A 7046-nucleotide genomic window follows, 5' to 3' on the forward strand; every position below is an offset into this window, starting at 1 on the left:
AGTCTCACTTTGAAACACAAAAAGTTCAAAAATGAAATTGCAAGGTATTCTTTTGCCTTTCTTCGGTGTCTGGAAGCATGATTTGTACATTGCATATGACAAGTCTATAGCTTCGTCCATGAGAGAAGTCCAAACTCTGTAGGCACTCACAAATCTTGTCCCTGCACTTTTCCTATATGCATACCTTAGAAAACTATCTACTGGACCATAAGGAAATATTTTATTTATTCTACAAATTCATTTTTACATAAATGTATATGGTGTTTTAAAAACAAAAAGCTATTTTCTTAAAATCAATTGAAAAATCCAAAGAAAAATCTTCAGGTAGGTGGCTCGCTGGTCTCGCTTCGGGTGCGAGAGGTCCCGGGTTCAAATCCTGGACGAGCCCAAATTTTCAGATTCTTTGAAATGGTTCTATTATCTTATTGTAGTCAATTTCCTGAGTGAATTTGAACTGAATGTTGTTTTTTCAAAACTCTCAAAATAGATTGTATTTACTAATTTGCACAATTGAATTTTGTTTTTTGTCAAACTGCTAAAATTATTTGTAAGTACTTATCTGCACACATCATGTGACATGTCTTGGGTTTTATCCATCAGAAAAACTCTGCTGGGCATCATAAAACTTTGCACAGCAATTTTCAAGCAAGTATACTTAGAAAATTATTGACTATTAGGAAATATTTTATTTATGCTAATATTTCCTCCTTGTACACATTAGTGACTGCTTTAAAATAATATAATTTTCACATAAAATTGGTTAAGATATCAAATAAAACATGCTTACTTTATGATTCTATGATTTTCATTTTGGGCGCGACAGGTCCCTGGTTCAATTCCCTGACGAGCCCTCTCTTTCTTTTTACGGTGCATCTCATGGTTTATATATATCTGATTTTCTCAATTGGCTAAGTCAATAGCATCAACTGAGTTTTGTTTTTGCCATACTCCCAATAGAATTTGTACATACTTATGAATCTTGCCTTCATCATTTTCCTATTGCCTTTCTTCTATTTATGCATGATTTACACATAGCTTTTTACAAGTCTTGGGTTTTATCGATCAGACAAGTCCAAACTCTGTCGCCATTTTTATATCTTGTCACTGCACTTTCCAAATAAGCACACATAGAAAACTATCAATAGAATCTTACGAAAACATTTTAGTTGTACTACAAATAAGAGCATACTTATTAAAATTTCAACCGTATTGTGGTATATCCGGAAAACTGCAAGTTCCCTTCTGTCTAGATAGCTTTGAATGTTTTAAAAGAATAGTCTCACTTTGAAACACAAAAAGTTCAAAAATGAAATTGCAAGGTATTCTTTTGCCTTTCTTCGGTGTCTGGAAGCATGATTTGTACATTGCATATGACAAGTCTATAGCTTCGTCCATGAGAGAAGTCCAAACTCTGTAGGCACTCACAAATCTTGTCCCTGCACTTTTCCTATATGCATACCTTAGAAAACTATCTACTGGACCATAAGGAAATATTTTATTTATTCTACAAATTAATTTTTACATAAATGTATATGGTGTTTTAAAAACAAAAAGCTATTTTCTTAAAATCAATTGAAAAATCCAAAGAAAAATCTTCAGGTAGGTGGCTCGCTGGTCTCGCTTAGGGTGCGAGAGGTCCCGGGTTCAAATCCCGGACGAGCCCAAATTTTCAGATTCTTTGAAATGGTTCTATTATCTTATTGTAGTCAATTTCCTGAGTGAATTTCAACTGAATGTTGTTTTTTCAAAACTCTCAAAATAGATTGTATTTACTAATTTGCACAATTGAATTTTGTTTTTTGTCAAACTGCTACAATTATTTGTAAGTACTTATCTGCACACAGCATGTGACATGTCTTGGGTTTTATCCATCAGAAAAACTCAGCTGGGCATCATAAAACTTTGCACAGCAATTTTCAAGCAAGTATACTTAGAAAATTATTGACTATTAGGAAATATTTTATTTATGCTAATATTTCCTCCTTGTACACATTAGTGACTGCTTTAAAATAATATAATTTTCACATAAAATTGGTTAAGATATCAAATAAAACATGCTTACTTGATGATGCTATGATTTTCATTTTGGGCGCGACAGGTCCCTGGTTCAATTCCCTGATGAGCCCTCTCTTTCTTTTTACGGTGCATCTCATGGTTTATATATATCTGATTTTCTCAATTGGCTAAGTCAATAGCATCAACTGAGTTTTGTTTTTGCCATACTCCCAATAGAATTTGTACATACTTATGAATCTTGCCTTCATCATTTTCCTATTGCCTTTCTTCTATTTATGCATGATTTACACATAGCTTTTTACAAGTCTTGGGTTTTATCGATCAGACAAGTCCAAACTCTGTCGCCATTTTTATATCTTGTCACTGCACTTTCCAAATAAGCACACATAGAAAACTATCAATAGTATCTTACGAAAACATTTTAGTTGTACTACAAATAAGAGCATACTTATTAAAATTTCAACCGTATTGTGGTATATCCGGAAAACTGCAAGTTCCCTTCTGTCTAGATAGCTTTGAATGTTTTAAAAGAATAGTCTCACTTTGAAACACAAAAAGTTCAAAAATGAAATTGCAAGGTATACTTTTGCCTTTCTTCGGTGTCTGGAAGCATGATTTGTACATTGCATATGACAAGTCTATAGCTTCGTCCATGAGAGAAGTCCAAACTCTGTAGGCACTCACAAATCTTGTCCCTGCACTTTTCCTATATGCATACCTTAGAAAACTATCTACTGGACCATAAGGAAATATTTTATTTATTCTACAAATTAATTTTTACATAAATGTATATGGTGTTTTAAAAACAAAAAGCTATTTTCTTAAAATCAATTGAAAAATCCAAAGAAAAATCTTCAGGTAGGTGGCTCGCTGGTCTCGCTTCGGGTGCGAGAGGTCCCGATCAAATCCTGGACGAGCCCAAATTTTCAGATTCTTTGAAATGGTTCTATTATCTTATTGTAGTCAATTTCCTGAGTGAATTTCAACTGAATGTTGTTTTTTCAAAACTCTCAAAATAGATTGTATTTACTAATTTGCACAATTGAATTTTGTTTTTTGTCAAACTGCTAAAATTATTTGTAAGTACTTATCTGCACACATCATGTGACATGTCTTGGGTTTTATCCATCAGAAAAACTCTGCTGGGCATCATAAAACTTTGCACAGCAATTTTCAAGCAAGTATACTTAGAAAATTATTGACTATTAGGAAATATTTTATTAATGCTAATATTTCCTCCTTGTACACATTAGTGACTGCTTTAAAATAATATAATTTTCACATAAAATTGGTTAAGATATCAAATAAAACATGCTTACTTGATGATTCTATGATTTTCATTTTGGGCGCGACAGGTCCCTGGTTCAATTCCCTGACGAGCCCTCTCTTTCTTTTTACGGTGCATCTCATGGTTTATATATATCTGATTTTCTCAATTGGCTAAGTCAATAGCATCAACTGAGTTTTGTTTTTGCCATACTCCCAATAGAATTTGTACATACTTATGAATCTTGCCTTCATCATTTTCCTATTGCCTTTCTTCTATTTATGCATGATTTACACATAGCTTTTTACAAGTCTTGGGTTTTATCGATCAGACAAGTCCAAACTCTGTCACCATTTTTATATCTTGTCACTGCACTTTCCAAATAAGCACACATAGAAAACTATCAATAGAATCTTACGAAAACATTTTAGTTGTACTACAAATAAGAGCATACTTATTAAAATTTCAACCGTATTGTGGTATATCCGGAAAACTGCAAGTTCCCTTCTGTCTAGATAGCTTTGAATGTTTTAAAAGAATAGTCTCACTTTGAAACACAAAAAGTTCAAAAATGAAATTGCAAGGTATTCTTTTGCCTTTCTTCGGTGTCTGGAAGCATGATTTGTACATTGCATATGACAAGTCTATAGCTTCGTCCATGAGAGAAGTCCAAACTCTGTAGGCACTCACAAATCTTGTCCCTGCACTTTTCCTATATGCATACCTTAGAAAACTATCTACTGGACCATAAGGAAATATTTTATTTATTCTACAAATTAATTTTTACATAAATGTATATGGTGTTTTAAAAACAAAAAGCTATTTTCTTAAAATCAATTGAAAAATCCAAAGAAAAATCTTCAGGTAGGTGGCTCGCTGGTCTCGCTTCGGGTGCGAGAGGTCCCGGGTTCAAATCCTGGACGAGCCCAAATTTTCAGATTCTTTGAAATGGTTCTATTATCTTATTGTAGTCAATTTCCTGAGTGAATTTCAACTGAATGTTGTTTTTTCAAAACTCTAAAAATAGATTGTATTTACTAATTTGCACAATTGAATTTTGTTTTTTGTCAAACTGCTAAAATTATTTGTAAGTACTTATCTGCACACAGCATGTGACATGTCTTGGGTTTTATCCATCAGAAAAACTCTGCTGGGCATCATAAAACTTTGCACAGCAATTTTCAAGCAAGTATACTTAGAAAATTATTGACTATTAGGAAATATTTTATTTATGCTAATATTTCCTCCTTGTACACATTAGTGACTGCTTTAAAATAATATAATTTTCACATAAAATTGGTTAAGATATCAAATAAAGCATGCTTACTTGATGATTCTATGATTTTCATTTTGGGCGCGACAGGTCCCTGGTTCAATTCCCTGACGAGCCCTCTCTTTCTTTTTACGGTGCATCTCATGGTTTATATATATCTGATTTTCTCAATTGGCTAAGTCAATAGCATCAACTGAGTTTTGTTTTTGCCATACTCCCAATAGAATTTGTACATACTTATGAATCTTGCCTTCATCATTTTCCTATTGCCTTTATTCTATTTATGCATGATTTACACATAGCTTTTTACAAGTCTTGGGTTTTATCGATCAGACAAGTCCAAACTCTGTCGCCATTTTTATATCTTGTCACTGCACTTTCCAAATAAGCACACATAGAAAACTATCAATAGAATCTTACGAAAACATTTTAGTTGTACTACAAATAAGAGCATACTTATTAAAATTTCAACCGTATTGTGGTATATCCGGAAAACTGCAAGTTCCCTTCTATCTAGATAGCTTTGAATGTTTTAAAAGAATAGTCTCACTTTGAAACACAAAAAGTTCAAAAATGAAATTGCAAGGTATTCTTTTGCCTTTCTTCAGTGTCTGGAAGCATGATTTGTACATTGCATATGACAAGTCTATAGCTTCGTCCATGAGAGAAGTCCAAACTCTGTAGGCACTCACAAATCTTGTCCCTGCACTTTTCCTATATGCATACCTTAGAAAACTATCTACTGGACCATAAGGAAATATTTTATTTATTCTACAAATTAATTTTTACATAAATGTATATGGTGTTTTAAAAACAAAAAGCTATTTTCTTAAAATCAATTGAAAAATCCAAAGAAAAATCTTCAGGTAGGTGGCTCGCTGGTCTCGCTTAGGGTGCGAGAGGTCCCAGGTTCAAATCCCGGACGAGCCCAAATTTTCAGATTCTTTGAAATGGTTCTATTATCTTATTGTAGTCAATTTCCTGAGTGAATTTCAACTGAATGTTGTTTTTTCAAAACTCTCAAAATAGATTGTATTTACTAATTTGCACAATTGAATTTTGTTTTTTGTCAAACTGCTACAATTATTTGTAAGTACTTATCTGCACACAGCATGTGACATGTCTTGGGTTTTATCCATCAGAAAAACTCAGCTGGGCATCATAAAACTTTGCACAGCAATTTTCAAGCAAGTATACTTAGAAAATTATTGACTATTAGGAAATATTTTATTTATGCTAATATTTCCTCCTTGTACACATTAGTGACTGCTTTAAAATAATATAATTTTCACATAAAATTGGTTAAGATATCAAATAAAACATGCTTACTTGATGATTCTATGATTTTCATTTTGGGCGCGACAGGTCCCTGGTTCAATTCCCTGACGAGCCCTCTCTTTCTTTTTACGGTGCATCTCATGGTTTATATATATCTGATTTTCTCAATTGGCTAAGTCAATAGCATCAACTGAGTTTTGTTTTTGCCATACTCCCAATAGAATTTGTACATACTTATGAATCTTGCCTTCATCATTTTCCTATTGCCTTTCTTCTATTTATGCATGATTTACACATAGCTTTTTACAAGTCTTGGGTTTTATCGATCAGACAAGTCCAAACTCTGTCGCCATTTTTATATCTTGTCACTGCACTTTCCAAATAAGCACACATAGAAAACTATCAATAGAATCTTACGAAAACATTTTAGTTGTACTACAAATAAGAGCATACTTATTAAAATTTCAACCGTATTGTGGTATATCCGGAAAACTGCAAGTTCCCTTCTGTCTAGATAGCTTTGAATGTTTTAAAAGAATAGTCTCACTTTGAAACACAAAAAGTTCAAAAATGAAATTGCAAGGTATTCTTTTGCCTTTCTTCGGTGTCTGGAAGCATGATTTGTACATTGCATATGACAAGTCTATAGCTTCATCCATGAGAGAAGTGCAAACTCTGTAGGCACTCACAAATCTTGTCCCTGCACTTTTCCTATATGCATACCTTAGAAAACTATCTACTGGACCATAAGGAAATATTTTATTTATTCTACAAATTAATTTTTACATAAATGTATATGGTGTTTTAAAAACAAAAAGCTATTTTCTAAAAATCAATTGAAAAATCCAAAGAAAAATCTTCAGGTAGGTGGCTCGTTGGTCTAGGGGTATGATTCTCGCTTCGGGTGCGAGAGGTCCCGGGTTCAAATCCTGGATGAGCCCAAATTTTCAGATTCTTTGAAATGGTTCTATTATCTTATTGTAGTCAATTTCCTGAGTGAATTTCAACTGAATGTTGTTTTTTCAAAACTCTCAAAATAGATTGTATTTACTAATTTGCACAATTGAATTTTGTTTTTTGTCAAACTGCTAAAATTATTTGTAAGTACTTATCTGCACACAGCATGTGACATGTCTTGGGTTTTATCCATCAGAAAAACTCTGCTGGGCATCATAAAACTTTGCACAGCAATTTTCAAGCAAGTATACTTAG

General features: G+C 32.9%; 1 non-coding gene across 1 annotated transcript; it reads left to right on the forward strand.

Annotated features, from left to right (window-relative positions):
• Positions 1-6703: 6703 nt before the first annotated feature.
• On the forward strand, positions 6704-6775 carry TRNAP-CGG (transfer RNA proline (anticodon CGG)). The gene has a single exon. It is a non-coding gene; the product is annotated as a tRNA-Pro (tRNA).
• Positions 6776-7046: the final 271 nt, after the last annotated feature.

The sequence above is a fragment of the Taudactylus pleione genome, unplaced genomic scaffold (genome assembly GCF_031769625.1).
Source record: "Taudactylus pleione unplaced genomic scaffold, aTauple2 ptg000317l, whole genome shotgun sequence".
Classification (NCBI taxonomy): domain Eukaryota; kingdom Metazoa; phylum Chordata; class Amphibia; order Anura; family Myobatrachidae; genus Taudactylus; species Taudactylus pleione.